General features: G+C 39.9%; 1 protein-coding gene and 1 pseudogene across 3 annotated transcripts in view; one reads left to right on the top strand and one right to left on the bottom strand.

Annotated features, from left to right (window-relative positions):
* Positions 1 to 12,401: 12,401 nt before the first annotated feature.
* LOC102495527 (importin subunit alpha-1-like) lies at positions 12,402 to 13,995 on the bottom strand (annotated as a pseudogene).
* A 2,254-nt stretch (positions 13,996 to 16,249) lies between these two features.
* Positions 16,250 to 24,534, top strand: part of COL8A1 (collagen type VIII alpha 1 chain) — a 165,298-nt gene continuing 157,013 nt past the window's right edge. For 2 of the 3 annotated variants that reach the window (XM_014585946.2, XM_006143544.3), the window contains exon 1: positions 16,250 to 16,488. The gene's annotated coding sequence lies outside the window, so the exon portion shown is untranslated. The remainder of the gene's footprint in view (positions 16,489 to 24,534) is intronic. The other variant, XM_006143546.3, reaches the window with a different exon arrangement.

A 24,534-nucleotide genomic window follows, 5' to 3' on the forward strand; every position in this document is an offset into this window, starting at 1 on the left:
TTCAGAACTTCTAACAAATCTGTATGAAATTTTCTTCTTTAAATAAGATGCTATGGCTGGATTTCAGTAAGAACTCTTTATCCCCCCCCCAATTATATGCTAACAATCTGCTTTGATCCAATCAGCTTTGCACAGGTAAATCCACTAGGCACACTGAGACTGAGTCTGAAGTGTCTCTCTCCCTATATGGGACAGTATCTGATATAATGTAAATATCACCGCAAACTCTAGAAAAGTTTCCTCTGGACAGAGTGCTGAAAGGGCTATAAATGTTTGCAAAACAAACAAACAATAACAAAAAGCCAAAACAAATAAACAAACAAACAAAAACCCTCTATTCTTTATAAGAATTCTCCAGCCATGGATCTGTGTTCACTTTATCCCTTTGGAACAAAGTAATTCTCTGGCTTATTAAGGCAACAATTATTGGAATAGTATTTCTTTTTTCAAAATCTAACAAGTATAAATATTATACTTGCCTACATTAATCATAACTAATAAAAATGAAATGAGATAATATATATGGAAATGCTTTCAAAAGCCTCAAGTGCTATCTGTATGTAAACAGTGCTGATGTTTATATTGGTGGTAGTTCTCATGGTGACTATGGCAATTTTTCTAACAGAGTTTCCCAGGTTCTATAAGAAGTTCCTGTGAGAAGCCTTGGTTTTATAGTCAAATAATGTAAAAAAACATGCATAATATCTACTTTTTGGAATTTAAAGAGGTGTATAAGCCATTTATGACTTAAAATAGCCCCACAATATAAATAGATAGGACAGACATCTAAGGGACACAGAAATGAAGGATTGTCTGCTGATGATAATGTGCATAAGATCTTTAACTGGACTGGCATGTAGTGTATTTATGCTGGAAAAATTCATCTTACAAGCTGTGGTGATATACAGTGATAGAATGTACAAAACAAATTTTTTTTAAAAAAATCTGCTTAGTGTTATTAAGGCAGGTCTCCTTTCACAAGACCTCAAACTCTTGTCCAAACAAACAGCATATATAATTCTTATGAATAAAACTACTGATATCCTTCAAAAATTAAGATATATATTTGGGACACAAACATATATTCCAAATACTTACCATTTACTATTTCTTACACAAATGTCTATAGTTCTTCTCCCCAAAGAAGAATTATCAGAGAAAATTCATGAATTTTAAAGATGTGTAGCCCTCATAGTCTCAATATGGGACTAAATTTAAAAATGCTTGTTAATGTGATTAGTAACATGGTGTCCTGCTTTCAAGGAGCTCACAGTCTTTTTAACTTCTCAATTTGAGAAATTTATGAGCTACAAAGTGAAAGTAAGAATAAAGTAATATATTAAAATAATAATAAATATTCACTTGCACAGATATAAATGTGAGTTACCTTCAGAAATGACACCACCAGTGCAGAACCAGCAGTTAGCATAACGGCTATGTTGCTGGACTCCCATGTAGTTAACTGCGGTTCGCGTCCCGGACCCAGTGGCTTAAAACTTAACGCTGGGTGCATGTGCGTGTTTGCCCAAGATCCCGAGAGAAGAATGGAGGAGAAGGGATTGTGGCATGGCCATCCCCCCTGGGAGGGTGATTTTTCGCTTTCTGCTCTCTGTCTCTCTCTGTCTGGCTGGCAAGCATACGCGCCCTATAACAAAAACCTCTTCAAAAGAAAAAAAAAAAAAGAAATGACACCACCAGTAAGAAACTCTCATGTTCACAGAGTTGGCAATGGAGAAGCCCATCCAATTCTGCATAGTGCTTTCTGTGCCAGATGCACTCTAGCCCCCACCTGAGACTCTATGATAATAAATCCAGTTCAAAAAGTATAATAAAAATGGGACCAGCAGTTGGCGTAATGGCTATGTCGCTGAGCTCCCATGTAGCCAACTGTGGTTAGAGTCCTGGACCTGGTGGCTTAAACTCACACCAGGCGCATGTGCATGTGTGCCCAAGATCCCAAGAGGAGAATGGAGGAGAAGGGATTGCAGTGTGGCCATCCCTCCTGGGGGTGATTTCTCGCTTTCTGTCTCTCTGTCTTCCTGGCAAGTGTACGTTGCCCTATAGCTAAAACCTCTCAAAATAAAAAAGAAAGTATAATAAAAATGACGGTTCTAAAAAGGAGGTAAAATGCATAATGAATAAAAGATAAAAAGTAAATTGAAAAGCTAAGAGAATAAACACTTCAGAACACAGAAGAAATAAGGATAAAACAAATGCAAACAGTACAGAGTGACACAAACTCCTGTAAAATCCAATGGAGAGGGCCACATGGTGGTGCAATGGTAAAACACAACAATCAGTGAAGCCATCACTCAAATAAACATTCCAGTTTTGTATCTGGAGACCTCCTTAAGTATACCAGGCACATGCATGCCCATGACGATGAGTTGGCTGAGACAGGGTGTGAGAGGCCTGGGGGTTGATCGCAGGATTAGGATCCTGTTGTGGGTGTTGTCTCTCTGTCTTTCTTTGTCTCTCACTCTCATAGAAGTAATCAACTTCTCACAAAATTCCATGGAACAAGGCCAACACCTTAACCACCATACCACCTGCTGGCCCCGGTCCATGGGATTTTGTGAGAAATATAGTGTCTTTTCTGAAGATAACTCACATTTATATCTCTGCAGTTGTCTCTGTTTGCAGAAAACCTGCCTTTATACATATGAGAACTTAAAGCTATCACCAACAAGTTTTAGAACTGATCAATGAATTTAGTAAAGTTGTAGATACAAAAATCAATAGAATTTTAATACATCAATGAGGAACCAACTGAAAAAGGAATCAAAAAGGGAATCCTATTAACAATAAACACACATGTGACATAAATAAATAAAATGAACTACCTAGGAATAAATTATCCAAGAAAAAAAATTTTAAAAGCTGTACTTTAAAAAAAATGATGAAAGAAATTAAAGAGGTCACAAAGACATGTGAATATATCTCATGTTCATGAATTGAAATAATTAATATTGCTAACAAGACTATACTTCTAAAAGCAATCAACAGACTCAATGCAATTCATTTCAAAATACCAAAGACATTCTTCACAGAAGTAGGAAAAAAAAACCTCCTAAAATTGGTATGGAAACATGTAAGATTCTCAATGCCTAAAGCAATGCTGAGTACAAACGCCAAAGGTAAAGGTATCACACTACATGACTTCAAAATATACTAAAACCTTTAGTAAGCAAAACAGAATTGCACTGGCATAAAAACAGATCAATAGAGCCCTGGAATAGAATAGAAAATCCAAAAATGAACACATGTGTACAACCAACTGAATTTTGACAAAGAGCACACATTCAGGAAAGAATCATGTCTTCAATAAATGGTGCTGTGGGGGGTGGGGAATGGTGCTGGGCAACTAGATAATCCGCACGCAGAAGAATAAAACTACTCCCCCTATCTCTCACTACATACAAAAATCAACTCTCAATGAATTAAAGAGTTAAACGTAAGATCCAAAACTATGAAACTACTAGAAGTTTCACTTCTTAACTGGTTATTTCTTTTCCTATATCCTTACCTAATGATCTAAAATTCATTTAATCATGTGCAACAGCTGTGATGTTTTTTAAATTATCTGGCAAAGATACCTACTATTTCCTTATGCATAGAATGAAACTCCAAGAGTATGACTTTCCTTCTAGGAAAAAAGTGGTTGCCAGAAATTAAGAGATCTGGTATTGGCACATTGAGTGTTCTCACAAAACCATATGTGGTTAAGTAGATATGACCAGGGCCAACAATTATAGGCCCACATTTAGAAAATAATTTCAAGAATGAAAAAAAAACAAGGTATGTGGGCTCTAAATTATCTTCCTTTAGGTTGTGAAGGCTCTGCAAGTACATCTTTGAAGATGTTTTCTCTTTAAAGAAAAGAAATGGAAACCAGACACTGAGATTGTATTGAACTGCCACAAACAGTCCAAAAATAAGTGGCTCCAGTTCTTGAGTGCATTCACCATTAGGTGTAACTTACTGTTCAGTCAGCCAATAAGTCAAAACTCAGCGTGGGACTGGTCCAAGAGTGCAGTGGTTAAGGGAGCCAATTCCACATGGCCAACCACAGTTTGAATCCTGATACCTGTGGCTTGAAAAACAACCTAAGTGCATGTGTGCATATGCCCCAAATCAAGACAGGATGGAAAAATGGAGGAGAAGGAATTGTGACATGACCATGCCTCTTGGGGGTTGCTTTCTTCCTCTTTCTTTGTCTCTCTCTGATGAGCACACATACCCTCAGGCAATAAAAAAAGGAAAAACTCTTAGCATGCAAGGGTGTATACAAGCAAGTGTATTTTTGTCCATTTTTATTTCAAAGCAATGTTGAAACACACCTGCTCAAATAACTCTCTACCTTGACTCATTCACCTGGCAAGAAGAGTTAATTTGCAGGTCAACTTAAGAGACTGATCCTCCTGATCCTCAACTAAAAAATTTAAAACATATTGTATTTTCATCCCAAAAAGCATAGAGAAAAGCCACACTTTTCCTTTTTGTGTGTTTTTTAATGATATCTCTGATTTGCCCAGAGTTCTAAGTAATTACCTTAAAGCGCCACCTAAGGAGCAAGTACCAATAAAGCACACATAGCAACCAGTACTTACCTCATCTATAGAGTTTACTCCTGTGTATTGAAACTGTTTATTTATATTTCTGTTTTCCCCACAAGACTGCTCAAATGCCTCAAAAATGAGAACTAAGCCATATCCGTCTTTGGAACCCTCTTTTCTGTTTTTGTTTTTTGTTTTTTGTTTTTTTTGGTTTCTTGCCAAAAACATACTACACTGCTAAATGTTTTTGTTTTGTTTTGTTTTGAACCAAATAGTTCAAAATAGGCTGGGAGTAGAGAAAGGAAGGAGAATATTTAATTATTACTTTTTAAAAAAAAATTCTATAATTTAAATATGTGTTGACTCCCTACTCTATGCTATTGGGTCATCAGGAAATTCATGACACATTTTTGAATAGAAAAACATTGCTGGGTTTAGGTGATTGCTGGCAAGAGGCAAGGTGATTTGGCTATAGGACATTCCAGTCTAAAGCCAGAGTAGGGAGTAGATCTCTCATCTTTTTGTCATTCAAATCAGAGTTTTTCAGAAAATTTTAGGTTGTATAAAGTATTATTCTGAGTAGGAAATATTAGATTTATTAAAACTAAAAAAGAGGTGAATATGAATGAAATCATAAGAAAATAAACCATGAATAGAAGAAATGAAGTGTAGAAGATGAAGCAGCATGTAATTTACTCACCAAGGGAAATCTAGGATTAAGACTGTGTTGTGCCTAGGATCTAAGAAAGCACATATTCTCTAACTACCCCAGAAACTTTTACTTTTCCAATCCTGAGTGATAAAAAATTGCCTTCATTATATTGCTCTCCCTTCTAGCATTACCTCCATGAAAGAATTCCTACAATGAAAATTTTTAAGGAATAGAGTGGCAGGAGAGGCAAGAGGCAGGCCTTCAGAAGAAGATTCCTCATAGCTCTTGACAACAAGTGATTTCAGGGTAAGAGAGAAATGAAGATTTCCTACTGATTAATTCAGCCACTAGTCCACAAGCTTGAGTGGCAGGAGAGGCAAGAGGCAGGCCTTCAGTAGAAGATTCCTCATGGCTCCTGAGAACTAGTGATTTCATGCAGCGCACACACACATTTTTCTATTTTGTACTTCTTTTAAAAAAGTAATAATAATTTTTTTTAATTTTTTCCTTTTTTTCTGTTTCGTTGTTGTTGTTTTCTCTCTCTCTCTCTCTCTCTCTCTTTCCTTTTTCTTTTTCTTTTATCTCATCTTTCCACTCCTCAATATCCATTTACTATGTTTCTAGATGGATCTAAAGGAACTATAGTCAAACATTCAAATACTGTTAGGGTTAACATATTCCTTAATATCTACTGAATCTGTTCTACAAAGTGATCACAATGGAATGGCAAAGAGATTCCAAATCACCTCTTTCTGCTCAACACTGAATGTTCAGATTGAACTTCAAGTATTAGGAAGAAACACACCATCCATCAGATGACTAGAAATTACTGCAGGACCACAAGAAATATAGAAAGCAAAAAAATACCTCTCCTCCCAGGGGAAAAAAATAACTCCTCTTCATCCACAGACAGTTCGATGGAAATTATGGAAATATCTGATAAAGAATTTAGAATATTCATAATGGAAAATCTAACAGAGATGAAAAAGAAGAGAAGCAATGAACTATAAAGAGAAAGGAGAAAGGAGCTGACAAGATCCAGGAGGTGAGGGAACTCTTGCAAGATCTAAAAGAGGAATTACACACTTTAAAAAAAAAAAATCGAAGGGACCTGTTAGAGATGAAGACTATAATACAGGAAGTAAAAATCTCCCTTGAAAGTATTAAAAGCATATTAGATAATACAGAAAATAGAATCTCAGATGTAGAAGAGAAAATGGCTGGCCTAGAAAAATCCACCACGAAGACTGAGAAAATGGCCCCAAAAATGAGAATAATATAGAATAAATACTAGATACCATCAAACGTCCAAACATCCAGTTAATTGGCATCCCAGAAGGCGAAGAGACTCATAAGGACATTGGTAATCTATCCCATGAAATCCTGCAAGAAAACTTTCCAAACCTAGAGAGGCACTCAAAGATCCAGTCCCAAGAAATAAAAAGCACCCCAAATAAAATCAACCCAAGAAGATCATCTCCAGGACACATTATAGCCATATTGACCCAAACCACAGACAAGATACTAAGATTGGCAAGAGAAAAACATGAAGTTACCTACAAAGGATATCCCATCAAGATAACAGCAGACTTCTCATTGGAAACAATGCAAGCAAGGAAAGAATGGGAAAATATATTCAAAGTGTTAAGAGAAAAGCAATTTCAGCCAAGAATACTGTACCCAGCAAGATTATCCTTCATGTGGGAAGAAAAGACAAAAACATTCTCAGATAAACAAAACCTGAAAGAATTTACCAGCACCAGACCAGATCTCCAAGAAGTTCTCAAGGGAGTGCTATATCAAGAAAATTAAATACAGACACACAGAAATAAGAGTTGGAAAACTAAGAAAATGGCCAACTTAATCATAGGGACAAGTCTGGAGTTGAATATTATATCCCAGAATTTAATCGGGAAAAGCAAACCACAACAGGAGATAAACTGCATGAGACTGAATTGGGGAAATAGAATTTTACGATTTTTGACTAAAACATTGCCGATTTTCTTCTAGGCTTTGTTTTTCAGTTTTAAGGATTTGTGTCCTGTCTTGAAATGTTGATAGGTTCATGTACCTACCATTTGAACAGAATTCTAACCTGTTTCCTGGCTTTAAGTTTTAAGCAAATTTCCTTAGCATTTCTTTGATTTAAGTTAAAACTCCCTTTCTTGAAATTACCAACTGAACTTGCTATTGAAAGTAGTTAGATTATTTAAGAAACTGTGTGATCAATACAATGTTGGGGGGAAAAGGAATGAAAGACAACTGTAGACACCAGAGATAGTGTGAGAAGAGGGTGGGAAAGGACAGAGGGTCAGAAATAGCAGTAAAAAACAAACAAAACAAAAATAAAAACAAAACAAAACGAAAGACACATGTAACTAGATTCTAGCTATGTCCATATTTTTAGTTTAACATATTTTGTGAATCAATAAATTATGGAAAAAAAGCTTAGTATGAAAAAGAGAGAGGGGGAAGGAGAAGGAAAAAACAAGTAAAAGTATGCTTAATTGACAATAAAATGAGAAGTTATTTGCTGATATGTTACAGAGTAATATCTTTGGCTTGACTGACATGCATAGTATTTGTGCTGGAAAAAGTGTATGCTATCAAGATGTGATTAAAGGTAAATAAATTAATTAATTTTAAAAAATAAAAATAAATTTAAAAAAAGGAAAGAAAAATGTCGAAGTGACTATAGATGGCATTAATTTTAGGGAAAGTGAGCACTGGAACAGGGTTTTTTTCTGTTTTTTTGTTTTGTTTTGTTTTGTTTTTATCTAATAGTTGGGCCCAGCAGGTGGCATAGTGGTTATGGCATTGGACTCCCACATGGCTGGCCACAATTCGAGTCTTGGACTCAAGGGCTTGCAACTCATGCTAGGCACATGTGTGCACATGCCCAAGATCCCGAGAGGAGAATGGAAGAAAAGGGGTCGTAACATAGCCATCCCTCATGGGGGGTGATTTCTCACTTTCTGTCTCTATGTCTCTCCAGCAAGTGCATATGCTCTGTAGTAAAAATATATTTAAAAACAAACAGACAAAAAGGAATAGTTTGGGAAACTGGAAATAGTTTGTCCATAGCAAAAAGGGTAACTGAGATTTTTTTCTAACTTAATAAACAAACGGGTGTAGTCCTGGGGAGAAGAATCAGTTTACAGTGGGAATAGAGTGGACAGCTCTTTAGGAAACCAAACCCATTTATTTGGACATCAAGTAAGTCTGGCACAGTGGAGAGAATTTTCAAAAACCAGGATTTTGTGTGGTGTGGTTACATTCTCATAAATCAAAAGGAGAATTACTACTTGATTCAAGAGAAAAGTTAAAAAGCTGATGACTAAGTCTGAGACTCCTGCTGAGTTCAAATCTTAGAAAGACAATGTTTAATGTTAAGATGTATTTACTTGTCAATGGTACATTTCGCCTTTTAGGATTCTGTTTATGGAATATTGACAGGTTTAATGTTAGGGTGTAATCCCCCTCCTAACAAATACAAGACTAGTGAATTATTGGCTCTCACTCCTATGCCTCTAAATGAACACAGGTATTATTGAATGCTGAATCGACTTCATGGGGATGTAAGTGGAGTATCTACTGATCGGCAAAGAGCAGGCATTCGAAAGATGGAAGAAACCTTACAGAGTATATGGTGAAGCCTTGTTATTTTACCAATGTTTACCACTGAACCCAAAAGGATAAAAGATCTGTTCCAAATTTTCACGAGTAGGTTGGGGCAGAGCTGGAACTAAACCCCAGATTTCTTTACTCTTTGCCCAGTTTTCTTATGTTTTTGTTTTGTTTTGTTTTGTTTTGTTTTTAAGAGAGAGATTTTTAGTATAGGGTGCATGCACTCGCCAGAGAGACAGAAAGTGAAAAATCACTCCCCAGGAGATTGGCCACTCCCCAGTCCCTTCTCCAATCTCCTCTTGGGATTTTGGGCACACATGCACATACCCGGCCTGAGTTTTAACCCACCAGGTCCAGGACTTGAACCCCAGTCAACTACATGGGAGTCCAGCGACATAACCATTATGCTATCTGTTGCTCCCCTGCCCAGTTTTCTTTACAAAATGATCAACAGCTGCAAGGCAGTCATCTCTGGGATCACCCCATCAGTCAGTTCTCCCATCTGGGCCAACAGGAATACCCTGACTCACAAAAATCCAACAGCTCTTTTGGAATGCAGAGAGATGTGTCTTTCTTCTGTGCTATAAAGCGTTTTTATTTTTTGTAACTAAAACCCTATTTTAAATGCCCTAGGAGAGTTAACAATTTTAAGTGTCTTACAGGCCAGAGTCATATTTGGTGAAACTTAGCATAGGCTTAGGTTGTTGGTGATGGGTCATTTGGATAGATGGAAAGCAAATGACTGTACACCATAGTTCAAATCATCAGATCTTTGAGCACACCTGTCTCTGATTCTTGTTTAGACCAAAAACAACATTCATTTGCATTTTGAGGCATTTAGGAATGACAAGAAAAATCAGAGCTTGAAATTTGCCAGGAGCAAATAACTGAAAGTTAGTTATTTGAGAACATAAACAAGAATATGCAACTTTTAAAGCCAGGTTCCATTGTTTTCCAATGCAAAGGCCCTTGAAAACTCAAGGATCTCATGCATTAGGCAAATCATCTGGGAATAATCTTGCAGCTACAGCAGGTGAAGAGGACACTGGACTCCTCGAGCACACAGACATCATCTTTCACGCTAGCCCCATCTATCATTCTCGCCACCTCTGGGGAGAATTCTGCCTTCCTGTCTTCTTACAACTACACAGGGCATTGCATGGAAACTGGACTAGAACCACCATTTCTGCCACCTCCTTTAAGCCTCCTAGTGTACAAGACACTGGTGCTTATTTTTTTTCTATTTCTAAGAATGCTAATAGCCCAGGACATACAGGCAAGCACTTTTCTGCAAAGCCACAATAAAGACTGTATATAAGAGCCAGACAGTGGTACAGTGGTAAAACGGGACACTCGGCAAGGCAATTGCACATGCTGTTTTATCTCTAGGGGAACAGATCTACATTCTTATTTTCCTCCACTCTGAACGGTTCAAGTCTGGAGACCTCCCTGAGTACACCAAGCACACACCTGCCTGCTGGAGCTGGCTGAAGCTGAGGTGGGTTGTGGCATCAAGACTCTGTTGGGGATTCTCCCCACTCTATCCCCGCCTTAGGAATAAACAAACAAACAAACTTTTAAATAAAACCTTGCTAATATGTCACTTCTATTATACCATTCTACTGTTCAAAAGTCTTCAATGACTCTTTATTGTCTACAGAATACAATTCAGAATACTGAAGTAGTCTACATTTAAAACTTGCACAAAATGGCCTCAACTCTACTGCTTTCTTAGTATCATTGTTCTGTACTACATGGACCCTTTCCTTCAACCATGCTGGTCAGTCTGCCGTCTTGTGAATAGTCCCTGTTTGTACACATCCCCTCCTTTGGCTGAAATGCCCTACTGCTCCTCACTAGTCCATCCACCTGCTCCTTCCCACAGCTCAGCTCAAATGCCACTCCCTCCCTGAAGTCTCATTGCTACTCAGCTGACAGGATTTCATGCTCTTTTATCTCCAGGGGAACAGACCTACATTCTTGTTTTCCTCCACACTGAACATCACAAATGATCTAGTATCTATATTTTTATTTTTACTATTTATTAACTGGTAAATTCTAAGTAAGTCAAATAAGTTACAGGTTTATGTTTGCAATGAAAATAAGGTAATCATCTGTAGCTGTCATTACATCCAGTGGAAACTTCATGGCATCTAGTATGTTGTCATTGGATTCCTTGCTTTCCACAGAAGACCAAACTAGGTCATTTCAAACCTCAGTCACCTTCAGAGAGATTCGAGGAAGGGCACACTAGGAGTAGGCAAGGAAATCACATTCCTGGATTCTTGGCTTGTTGTCTAGATTTGCTACTGAATCAGAGTCAGACAAGTGGGAACTGGAAAAACTAATCATTAGCACCTTCCGAACAAAAGGGAGAGCGCTTTTGTTATGTTGGCTGGGTGTACAGGTTTGAAAGAAGGGAGTGAAGGAGGGGAAAAAATACAGCCCATGGCAGTCAATTGCCTTTTCTGTTTCTATTTTCACAGCTATGTGATGGAACTGGAATGTTTGGGAGATGTTAAATCAAAACTGGAAAGATGATTTGCCGTAATCTGATAAGGATATTTAGTAATGTGTTTTATCATGCAGACCCACCTCTAACTGAGTCTTCTTTAGTCGACCCAAAACTCATTTATTTGTTAAAGTTCTAGAAGTGGTACCCTGCCTGCAAAATCACATCTGATTTCAGAATGCAACCCCCAAATACATAAGATAATCTTATTTCTAGGTCCTATGACAAGGATTATTCATTTCATAGACTTCATTTAATGAATTTGGCTACAGCCTTAAAAGACATACTAATTGGGAGGAGAAAACTGAATATTCAGAGTAGGGGAAGAGTAAACAAGATAGCAAAGGGGCAGGAAAATTGATAAGAAAATCTAGCTATCTAGTTTAATGAATTATTTTATTCTTCCATTAAACTTATATACACTGGCCATTCTCTATGTGTCAGTGCTCAGCAGTGCTATTTATTTAGTCATCTTGTATGTATTTATTGAGTACTTTTTAAAATTTGCTTTAGGGTATGTGTGCTCACTGGAGAGAAACAGAAAGAAAGTGAGAAAGCATCCCCCCTGGGGAAAGATCACACTGCAATCCTCCTCTATTCTCTCTTCGGGAGTCTGGCATTCACATAGGCACATGTGCTTAGTGTGTTTTTCAAGCTGCAGGACCGGGACTAGAACTGGCCATGTGGGGTTCAACTGCCTTACCCATCACACCACCTGGCTGTCTTGAGTACTTCTTTTCTGTAGGTAGTAAACACTAGTTCGTTTTTTGTTGTTTCATTTCATTTGTTTTTTGCTTTGTTTTGTTTTGTTTCATTTGTAAAGAAAAGAATGAAATTTAATTTTATCTGCAGAATGCTGCAAGGTATGAAATTCCACACAGAAATAAGGAACTCGTTCAGAGGACAGGCTTCATACAGTACGTACAGTTTGGAACTGTTCAAGTATAGTGTCATTGTACATAGTGCTATGATAACAACTACACTTGAAAAGAGTTCCTAGTAGAGAAACAGTAAGACAAACATATGCCACACATAGCACGCAACACACACATTTTTACCTCAGTTGTGCGATCTGAAAGTTAAAGGCCCCAGGAGTCCCATCCTTCACTTGGAAGGTGAATCTGTCAGAGACAGTTACTGGCACAACACTCTGATGTTCCTCTTCCTTAACAGAGAAATAAATGCTTTTCAATCAACATTAATGAAGTCTTGTACACAGACTCGTTTTCATGGTTTTGTAGAGCTTCAATTTTATCCAGGACTCCACATCCTTCAATCATTATACTAAAGTTTCTCAGTTTCTCCTAGCTTCTCAGTAGTCTGAAAGATATTTAAAATGGCACCCAAGATAACCAGAATAATTTTGGTAGCTTTTGCAGTTAAGATGTCCATCAACAGAACAGTTCTATTATGCCACAGTGGATGAGGTATACAATCTGCTCAACTTTTCCGACACTTTGGAGTTGTTCACAGCCTATACGACCTCCTTTTGTGTCTTAAAGTCAGCCTTGGAGAGAACGCCGACAAGGAATGGGACTAACTCAAGATTCACGGCCTGCTGTGTCTGGTCCTGTCAGCCAGCTGTGGTGTTGGACACTGTGGAACTTCTTTCTGAATATTTGTTTGGGGGTTAGCTAGCAGACTGGGGAAGACGGCAAGTGCTCCAGCATCGATCACAACCTGGCTCTGTTCATCGGTCCCATTGACAATAGGACCTATGGTTCTGAGTGTGGAAGTCACAGTGGGCAATTCAGTAACTCCTGGAAGCTTCACAAATTGGGGGACAACTTCAGTTTTTGTAGTCCTTTCATTCCATTCATTTGGACCATCAATAAGATAGGAAATAGCCCAGCAGGTATCCGCTAATACTTCGGGAACATCATGATGCAGAAGATGAATTAAAGTAGGAATAATCTGCTCAACGGCATCTAGTGGGGTGCGGGATTCTTGTTGCAGCAAAGGTTTGAAAGTGTCCCCATAAGGTTACATAAATAACCACATCCTAACGATGACATATCAGGAACTGCAAGGAGAGCCAACAGCAGGTGAAGTGCTCCATACTTGATAACCAGACCCCGGAAAACTGAACCATCTCCTGCGGTGTTTCCTAGAGCCCACACAGCTTGCTCACTGCTGTGCGCGTGGGGAGAGGCCAACAAAGAAATGAACGCTGGGATAGTGCCTCCGTCCACCAAAGCCCTAGTCAGTTCTGACGTCCCAGTGCCCGCCCAGATTCAAATTGGATAGGACTACGGTCATTTCTGCCTAAAAAGGACACAAATTTTGTAATCAACCCAGCCCCGATGATGTTGTCTATGGAGAGCTGTTTTCCATAGAAAGCAGCTTCCTAGCAGCTTGAGAAGCTTGAAGCCGCCTTCCAAATTGTTGCCATTTATGCCTTTGACATTGTCATCAAAGGACCAATTTACAGTGCCCTGGTTGTTGCGGTTTGCCTGCAGTGGAGAAGCAGCATCATCGGGAACTGAGCTTACATTTTTCCTCTTTAGCATCTGGTCATCCTTCTTAGCTTTCCTCAGCTCCACACTAACTTCTATTCTGCCCCATCTCATTTCTGTACTATCTTTTCCCTTGTTCTTGAATCTGCTAAAACAGGCAACTGGTGAATTTGCATTCTCATTAGTGGGCATGGTTATGAGACAGAGGGAAAAAGCTGCACAGAGGGCGGGCACAGGCTCCCATGAGAGGCAGTGCGGGGCTCACAGGCTGGGGATGGCGGCCTTTGAAACACCCACCGTGGCTCAGGTGGTGCGGTGGTTAAGGGCGCTGGACTCCCACATGGCTGACCATGGTTTGGGTCCCAGACCTCGTGGCTTCCTTTCTCGCTTGCCCTCTTTCTTTCTCTCTGGTCAAATTTAAATAAATAAAGTTGAATAAAATATTTTTTTTAAAAAAAAGACTGTGAATCACTAGTTTTGTAGACAAAAATTTACCAAATATAATTTAAATTTGGTCCATAGGCATAGGAAATTATACATATTAAGACAAAGAGTGAAAATTTCAGTAACTAATGCGAAATTTGTGTGTATGATAAAAACCTTCACTTCTCCTCTTTTCTGTAACATTCATCTTCCTTTATATCCCGGGTACATGGGTACCACTTCCTTGACTCCTACATAGATTCCATTGAAAATCAGCTCAGTTGTAAAGGAAGTAGTTGGGGCTTTGTGCTCCAGAGGCAGACAGATGGGAAAACCTGAGTCCAGTGTAAACTTAGCACATATGGCGGTAAGTATTATTATTATCCAAATAGTACTATTGGGTATTTTCTTAATAGATTCTTTTAAAATCCTTTTTTACAGTTGTGGGCCTTTTCTAGACCACTGGTTTTTAAGGGAAGGAGGGGATTTTGCCCCTCACAGACATTTGGCTAAGGCTAGAGACATTTTTTATTTTCACAGCTGGGGAGGGGGAGGGGAGGGGTGCTGGGTGGGTGGTGCTCCTGGCATCTGGTGGGCAGAGGCCAGGGATGCTGCTCAACATTCTCCAATGCTCAGGAGAGGTCCCTACAACAAAGAATTATCCCGGTCAAAATGTGAAGAGCACCAAATTTGAAAAACCCTGTCCTTCATCCTCATTTTCCCCTCTTGCAGAGGGCACTACCACATCAAGAGCTAACCTGAGACCAGCGGGGGTGTTCAGTGCATATGCACTGTTTTCTGCTGCGCTGATACTCTGAGGAGAAGAGTGCAGGCTCCCTAGCTGTGGTTCCCTCTCTTGTTAGCTTCAGCTAGTTGCTTAACCCTTTTGAGATTCCTTTCTTCAAAAATCAAAATAAAAATCAAAATAAAAATCTTGCACAAAGTGGATCATACCTACCACATGAAGTTATGATTAGCACTGAAGAGGGTTTTTGAAAACATTTGGGAAAGTTAGCTCCCTTGTTCTTCCCAGCTCATGGCCCACCCCCTGCCCCTCTGGTCCCCCTCTCAGTAACCCCCACCTCAAATCTCAGGCTCTTCCAAAGTGCTTTAATGCCTTTGGTGGCAAAAATCAAGCTTGGACTACTGGGAAGTGAGTCACCACTCAGAAGCGAAAGGAGCTTGTTTTTCTTTCTCTGAATGCATTTCTTAATAATTCAGCCTGATCCTTCAACTGTGTGTTGGTCACAGATTCTCTTAATGTTTAAGACACATCAAGAGGGAGCAGTGGCACCTAGACAACTTCCAATTGTTAAGAAGAAGAGATTTTTAAATAAGGAAAATAACCAGAGGCAGAAAGCCCTGGAATCCTATGTTACATAAGCAGAGGTTGGAAGACCCAGACTGGTTCTAAGGTTCCTTTCTCCACCAGCCAATCTCCACCGATCTCCCCACCTTGGCTGAGTTTACCGACTGCTGCAGAAATGAGGGTCTCAGATGCTGCACGCTAGAGACAGCCGGAACTTTCTAGTCAAGTGGGCACTGCCAGGGCCGATGAGGGATGGAGTTGGGTTTTTCCCAGCCCGCGGGAACTGCAGAGCTGTGTGGGTCTCCTCTGGCTCCAGGTCTGGGTCCCCGCCTTTTGGCTTTGCCACCGGGAAGCCCCTCCTATGCCTCACTTATGAACGCTTCAGTTCTCCCGAACCCTTATTTAGCTTTTCAAAGTCACAGAAAGCACCTTTAGTCACGCACGGCTCCCCCTCCAAAAATGTGCATAAATGGAAAAAATGTCATTCCCCTTCCTTCCAGATCTTGATTCTCTCTCTCTCTCTCTCTCTCTCTCTCTCTCTCTCTCTCTCTCTCTCTCTCTCTCTCTCTCTCTCTCTCCTATTCATCTTCTTCGCAGCCTCTCCCCATCTATGAGCCGGATCCCTTACTCTAATTTTCTCGTTTTCTTTTTTTCTTCCTGTCTCCCTCCCTCTCTCTCGTTTCCACTCCTTCCTCCACCGTTGCCTCCCCCCCAGTCTCCTTCCTCTTGCCGGCTCGCAGCTCTGCCCTCTCCGCCCCTCCCCAGGGGAGCGTGTCCAGCTCCTCCCGGGGCTGCCCGCCCGCCGCTCCTGCTCTGCCCACCTACTGTGAAGGACAGCTCCTCCCACCTGCCCATAAAAGCCAAGTGCATGTTACCAGCAGCGGATCAGAGCACTCCCCTGGTCCTCTCCGTGGGAGCCCGCGAGCCTCTCGCCCAGATCTTACGTGCTCAAGGTAAGGTAACACTTCTGCAGGCAGCCGACCTACCCGGGTTTGCTGTGGCGGAGTAAGCCCGTCTGGTCAGCGCGCGCGTACAATATGTTTAGCGCTGAGTGTTGTGGGTGTCTGAGTAGCTACTTGTTGAACTAGCAACTGGTCTGAAAACAAACTTCTGTTTGAACGGTAAAATAAAAACTCCTTTTGGGCAGAAACAGCAACATAAATATTACAAAAACCTTTCCTCTTTCTAAATCACTTTTTTCCCTGTGGCTGACCATGGCTGAAGTTAAAATGTATCTGTTTGAGGCATTTAACTAACGTTTTCACTGTAAATATTTCACATGTCAGTGGGGGCAAGGAAAACTGTCCCATTGTCAAAAATGTACTTTGAAAGAACACAATTAGCTTCCTAAAAATAGCACAGTCAAAAGGTCTGCTAACAATTTTGCATGTTTTTCAAACCCCCAAGACAGCTTCTGCGAATCCTTTAAAAAATATGTTTCCAGGTTTGAGCACTTGGAAAAAATGATGTGTACCGGTGCCCTTTTGCACAGGGAGAGTGATCAGGTGTCTGTAGATAGGAAAGAAAAAACCCAAATGTACAAGCTGGGGCCGAATCTGGTCTTACAAAACTGTCTTTCATGACGTCCTAAAATAAGAATTGTGTTGGAACTAAGTAAGTGCATAAAAGAACTTCATGAATTTCTATACACACACCTAAACATAAAGTATTTCAATATGTTTCACAGTGAGAGAAAAATACAGGCCAGATTACACAGTACTTCTGTGTACACCAGACTTCTGTACAGAAAGGTCATTTGGAAGGGCTTTGGAAGTTTTAATCCTGCTTTTCACCCCCTCTTCCCTCATTTAGCAATTAAAACCTCCCCTATGGCCCAGGATTCTCATAGATATATTCAGTGTTTCAGCCACCCTCTTTAAAATAAAAAATATAAAAAAGATTTCTTGTTCCTGAGGTAGAATGAACGTTATGCACCTGTGAAATGAAAAATAGACTACACCGCCACTTTTGTAAAACCACCAGACTCTCAGACCATGATGTTTGCCATCCAAGTCTGTGGGCTGTGTGGATGAAATTCTCTCCTGTGGGAGAAAAATCCTCTGCAAATGTTTCCTCTGGTGACTTGCACAGCCCAGCCGGCTTAGAGAAGGCGAACCAAGCTGCCAGTCAGGAAACCAAAACCATCGGTTTAGCCCTTAAGGTTCTTAAGATAAGAGGAAAAATGAAATGTTTCACTTTTTCTTTTTTCTTTTTTTTCTTGCTATTTGTTTATATTGTTTTACGTGGAAAGGAAAATCTCACAGAAGCTGGAAAAAAAAATTCTCCACCGTCAAAGAAAACTAGAGTCATTAGAACTTTGAGGATCTTTCAAACCATTTCTCGTCATTTGCATTTTGAAAGAAACAAAGATACTGTCTGTCTGGGGAGGAGGAGGTTCAATGATGTCTTCCATGTTAGAGTTATATGTAAAATTAGCTGTCATATGACATTTTTCTCCCCATTGGAAAAAAACTCCAATGAAGAAAAGAGTGTAGTTTCCTTTAAGAAAATGATATAAAAGTACTATTGGTCAAGATAATATGTGACCTGAGGATATTAAAATACCTTTCATCTCATGCCACAGTGCAGACTGCTTGCTTCCTATCTGATGTAAGTGGGTAATCAGCCATGACGAAAGCACAGGTATGGGACAAGCCAAACCAAGTGTGTGGTATGTCCAAGGTAATTCTTTCCCAGTAGTGCCTGCCTGACACCCGTCATCACAGAATAAAAATACACTGTTTCATTCACCAGTTCCTCTTGAAGGACGTTATCTGTTGCAAGGGGGTGGAGAGGGAGGATGGCATGTTCCCAGTGTAGGAGAACTCCCTAGTATTCCTAAATTTGGGGTTGAAAAGTATTCTCTAAGGTTTTGCTTCTGCTTTTCCTGGCAGTTAACCTACTCCACCACGTAGGAACTGTGTTGCAGTTGTTTCAGCCTTTCCTGAGTGCCATCAAGTTCAACCCCCCAAATAACAGGGTGAGGTCATCTCAGGCTGGTCAGGATCTAACTCTCCCAGGGGCGCTTACCAGACAAAGTCATTCTTTCTCCATAGGGTATGTATCAGTCAAGAAGGCACTGCCCTTCTTAATTTTTTAGAAAAATCAATGGTGATGTTTATGCTGTTACCCCAAGCCTCCCCTTCTGCACAGAGTGGGGATCCCTAGACTGAGTCTCCTTTTTTTGCCATCATATAGCTGCCCTGGGGTCATGTTCATGGTTGTGCCTATCCAGCACCATGGCAGCAGGCTTTGACTGACTCTTAATGTTTCTCAAAAAGGAAAGGAGCAGCTCCTTTTACTGAAAACACAGGGGGAGCTCTGCCCACTTTGAGAGCCTGCTACTCCTAAGGAAAGATGTGTTTTAGGTGTTCTACTATTGCCACAATCACAAAACTGTATCCTTTCCGTGATCAGAAAGCATATGCCACTTTATTTCCATTTGTGGGGGGGAACCATCATGAGAAGGATGAGAATGCATAGGGAATTGAGGGAAGTATCCTGGGAGAAGAAAAAGATCAGGGTGTCTACTCCAAACCACAACTTCTAGCTACTGTCTTTTATGTGAAGAATGAGGGCATGGGAAGAACAAAAATCCATGTCTGCTTTTGGTTTTGTCTTTGTTTTTCTTTCATATTTTCACTAAAATGTTCAGCTCTATCTCTACCATACCCTTACACTTAGTCCTTACTCTTCAACAGAAAACAGCTTCATCCTAGACACCAACATGATGTCAGGTCTGCCCATGTTAAAACACACAGGAATCTGCCAGATAATTTTTAAAAATGTACATATTATGGCTACAAAGATCTCAAAACATATTTATAACTGAGTCAGTCACAGTAACAGAGTCAACCCTAACTTTCCTGAAAGGTACAATGTTGGAGGGCTGTTTGCAAGTTGGAAGCAGCAATCCCCTTATCCATGATCACCCACCTTGGTATAGCAACTGCTGAGATAGGGAGACAAACTTTCCAAACTGGTTTTCCAAGTAGCCCTCAAAGAACCAAGTTTTCCCTCTTGCCTTTTTGTTCTCCTCAATCAGCCTCTTATAAATACACATGTGCATGATTTAAAGAAGGTACATACAGATTATGCTACTTGGGTACAGTTGTGAGACTTGCAGGGCTCTAACTTGAATTAAAAGCAAGAGGAAAGGAGAAGAGGAGGTTAAGGGGAGAATGAATACCCTGTAGAATTTAGATAATCTTTCTCTTCAGCACTGTGTGAAAAACCTCTTTCACTACCTAAAGTATCCAGGAATTTATAAAAATTTAAATAATAAAAAAAAAATCTTGCTTACAGCTTGCTACAAAATGCTAAAGATAAAATGAAAAAGATCTAAGTCAGTTGGTGGTGGCAAAGTGGTTACAGGTGACTGGATTCCACTTGGCTGACTTCACAGTTCGAGTCCCAGACCTAGTGTCTTGAGAAAAAAACAAGACAGGTGTGTATGCATGTGTGCCCAAAATCCTGAAAGAAGACTAAAGGAGAAAGAAATTCAGTGTGGCCAACCTCTCTGGGGGCTATTTCTCAGTTTCCTTCTCTCTCTCTCTCTCTCTCTCTCTCTCTCTCTCTCTCTCTTTTTCTCTCTCTCTCTCTCTTTCTCTCTTGGGTGAGCACATGTGCCCTATAGCAAAACTTAAAAAAAAAAAAAAGAAAGAAAGAAAAACAGGAAAAATAAAAAAAAAGAAAGGGGAGAAAGAAAGAAAATCATCTTCCAGAAGCATGACGGTCATTAGCAGCAGCTTACAACCTACAGTGCTAAATTACAACTCCACTAAACTTCCCCTTTCTACTGAGACCAGGAGTGAAGAGTGAGAGTTAACCACACATTTCAGCACCAACACAGAATCCACTAGTCAGAGATTGCACTATCACTTTAATAACGGTTTGCTGCTTGAAGGAGGTTCTTTATTGTTTTTCTTCGGGCAAATAGATTTGTTGAAAGGGAGTTAAATAGAATCACTCAAGGTTGGAATGTCTACAACCTGAGGGCCCTGTGTACTGAAATCCATGAAGCCACTGGAATTGCATGAGATTGAACTGAGGTGAATAAAATAAAAATGTTCCACAAAATGTATTGTAGGGTAATCAACTAAAATAATGATAATAAAAATTGTTCTGATTTCTCAATGTGGCATTAGAGCAAACACCATTACTATAGTTGATTACATAAAATATTAAAATGCATCTAACGATTCACCCTTAATGTCTTCTATTTATTTGGGGATCTCTTTTTTTAGAGAGAGACATTTTTGCTATAGGGTTCTTGTGCACTCACTGGAGAGACAGAGAGACATACAGCAAGAAATCAACACCCACACCACAATGGCCACACCACAATCCCTTCTCCTCCATTCTCCTCTTGGGATTTTGGGCATGCATGCACACGCATCCAGCATGTGTTTTAAGTCACCGGGCCCGAGACTTGAACTATGTGGGAGTCCAGCGACGTAACCATAATGCCATATGCTGGTCCCTATTTGGGAATCTCTTCTGTTTTACTTTCTGGAAAATGAAAACTGATCTTTCTACAGCACAACCTTTTTAGGATTTGCAGGTGTGGACAGAGTCTCCTGTGCCACCCCTCTGTTCTTTCAGTAGAAGAAATCTCTTCGATTCATACAGATCAAGTTCCTGGGGTACCACTCATGTTTGCAACTTTTCTCATTATCAAAATCTCTTCATCCTTCTCCTAAAGAGAATATAAATTTTTACCCCCATCAAATTCAATAGCTTCACATTTTTGCTAAACCTTAATTCATATACCTAGAAGTCCATACTAGGCTCTCTGAAATGAGGTTGGTTTCTCCATACTTTTATCTACCCAGTACCTAGTCTAACTTCTAGGAAAAAAAAAAAAAAAAAAAACCACCTCATTGGCAAATCACAAAATATAAATGCTGGAAAGGACTTTATAACTAACTTTAACTCAAAGTTAAATTTATAGGAGGTCAGACGGTGGCACAGCAGTAGATCTCAATGCTTATAAGGATGAACCACAAGGGAACTCTACAGGTTCATGGTCAGAGACCTCCCTGGGTATCCTGGGCACACATGTGCCAGTGATCCAGGGCTGACTGGGGTGGGGGGAAGAACTGCAGCATCAGAACTCTGTTACGGGTACTGTATTTTTCTCTCTCTCTTTGTCTCTTTGACTCATAGCAGAAACTTAAAAAAAAAAAAAAACTTTTTAAACAATTTACAGATGAGAAAAGGTTAGAAAGACCTTGTGTTTCCCAAGTTCACCCAGAAAAGTGTAGCACAACCAATGCTAGAATTCACAGAACCAAACTTTCTAGTCACTGCTTGAATAACTATAATGTGTCTCCCTATCCAATGTAAATTTAAAGTGTATCTATGCTGAGTATTTTATAGGAACTTAACATAGGAACTTAGAAGGTTTTCAGAAACCTTACTGATAGCTGTTTGGAGTGCTGCTCTTCCTTTTCTATGGAATGTCCAGGAAACATTGATACAGACCCTTGTAAGACTGAAGTGACTAGTCATCACCATCAGGGGACCTTGTATGTTTTTCTCCATTCCAGGAACTGGTATGTAGTAGCTGCTTGGGAAATTGGTATTGAATGAGTAAGTGAGTGGGGAAAAAAAAAAGTATTAGATATTCATTTTTTTTAAACTCCTTTTGTGAAAATCTTTATGAGGAGTCTATAGGGATGTATAGGAACTCATGTCACAATTGTGACAAGTTGAAAATCCCTTCCTTGCTTTTATGAGCTATAGGGGAGTAAAACTTATTTGAGGACTGGATCACACAGTGTTTGTAAGCACACACACGCTCCTGGAGTGAGGTTTAAGCCACCAGAGCTGGAACTCAAACTGTAGCTGGCTATGTGGGTTACATTGCTGGACTCCCACATGGCTGTCCACAGTTCGAGTCCCAGACCTAGAGGCTTGAAACTCATGCCAGGCATGTGTGTGTGCATGCCCAAGATCACTAGAAGAGAATGAAGGAGAGGGGACTGCAGCACAGCCAGTGCCCTGGAGAGTGATTTCTCACTTTCTATTTCTCTGTCTCTCTCTGTCTTTCCAGCAAGCAACCTATAGCAAAATCTAAAATAAATAAATAAATAAATAAATAAATAAATACACAATTATTGGTAACACATAAAGTTACTCCACTCTAGAAGGTGACAAAGGTAGAAATGTATATTCTCATATCACTTCTGGAAACAATCTACCCTGAGTAAGTGGACTAATGTTACCCCAGATGCTTCTTCACTTTCCTCTAACACGTGCCTAGCAATTGTTTGTATATCTTTAAAACAGCAATTGTGTTTCTGAAATAGACTTCTTCTATATTAAAATTACATTGACTATGAATAAGCATCACTGTGAAACATTCTTTTAAGTAAGTCTTTCTTGAAGGCTGCCTCTCTTAAGCTCTTCATTGATGTGTTTATATCATAGGATATTTAGGCATTGGATCACTTGTGCTGAAACTAAAGCAATTAATTACTTCATGTGATACTTTTCCAACTCTAACTGAATAGGCCCGGGTGTGGGTGTCAGATGCTGGCTTCTCCAGGAAATAGCATGTATCCAGCCTGTTGGGAGCTTCTCCAATCCACTCTGCTGACTAGAAAAAAAAAAGCTGTTTTTCTGGAAGTGGTAGCCAGTGGTCTCCATAATTGAGGCTTCATGTGCTAGGGCATCTGTGGTGGTTTATGTAGAACATTTTGCTATCTGGCAGCAGAGGGGTTAAGCTTCTTTCAGTTTAGTGGGAGGACTTTGGAGCTTAAGGGCTGGCTGAAGAGCAATTTGATGGCACAGCTGGGACACATTTTGCCAGCCAGCTTCCCATTTAATGTATTCCTCCACCTATTATGCCATGTACACTCCCATAAATTCAAAGCGATGACTGTACATTACCGTATTTCTTTAAAGATCTCTACTTAGTGATTGCCCAGTCTCAAAGTCCAGGAGTCATGGCATTCATCAATGCAATCAATCCAATCAACATTTTTAAAGGGGGGGAGGTGTAAGCAAGGGCTAAGTAGTGCATAAGGGAATACACTAGGTGGCGCTAAGGTAGCCAGGATTGCTGAGATTGGAAAAATAAAGGGAAAAAAAGATTTCTGCAGCTAAAATAAGCTATTGGGTCCACAATTCTCAATTTGACAACGGTCTAGTCCCCTTTCCAGCTCCCAATTTATGCCAATCCTCTGCTGCCCAAATAAATGGGGAGAAAGATCACTCACCAGTAGAAGGAGCCAGTGGGTTGAGGGTCTGGCTAGAAAACGGACTTGCTCCCACAGGAGACTTTCAGTTTTTAGTTTTTCTAATAAAAGACAGTACAAGTGTCCTTTACAACCAGTGGCGAAAATCTACGATAGTATTACATCACATTGTTAGTGTTCTTTAAAAAAAAAAAAAAAATCTTAATTTAAGTCTCTGAGAATAAATCACCCACACTTCAGCAATGCCAGAAATGTCTAGGCTTGTAGAAGTTTATTTGAAAGAAAACCAAAGTAATCTTAGAAATTGTTCCTTCCAAAGCCACCACTAGCCAAGACTGAATCTAAATGCTCATCTCAGTAATAAACAAACCATGGCAGCTGGGATCAAGGAGAGACCAGTGCAAGGAGCATCTGCCATGACTAGACCCACTTTGCCAGCAGGGCAGGGAAAGGGGAGTTTGGAGACAGGAAAAGACAGCAAAAGGCGTTTCCAACCAAGATGCTCCAGAACATGCTCCCCTGCATCTGGGTCTCTCCAGGGAATAGCCAAAGCCTTGCCTAGACTGAAGCAAATACCTTTCTGCTGAACATTTCCATTGCACAGCTGTGTGGGGACGGCTTGTTAAGACTTGAGATGCTTGCATAATTCAGAACCCTTTGGGGAATAGAAATCAATTAGGACAATAAAAAAAAAATAATCCTTGGCACAACAGAAAGAGATGTTTGCCTTGTAAAACACATGCGCACGTGTGCGCGTGCGCACACACACACGACATTCACAGCAAAACAGAGCAA

The sequence above is a fragment of the Tupaia chinensis genome, unplaced genomic scaffold, assembly GCF_000334495.1.
Source record: "Tupaia chinensis unplaced genomic scaffold, TupChi_1.0 Scaffold000100_1, whole genome shotgun sequence".
NCBI classification, from domain to species: Eukaryota; Metazoa; Chordata; class Mammalia; order Scandentia; family Tupaiidae; genus Tupaia; species Tupaia belangeri.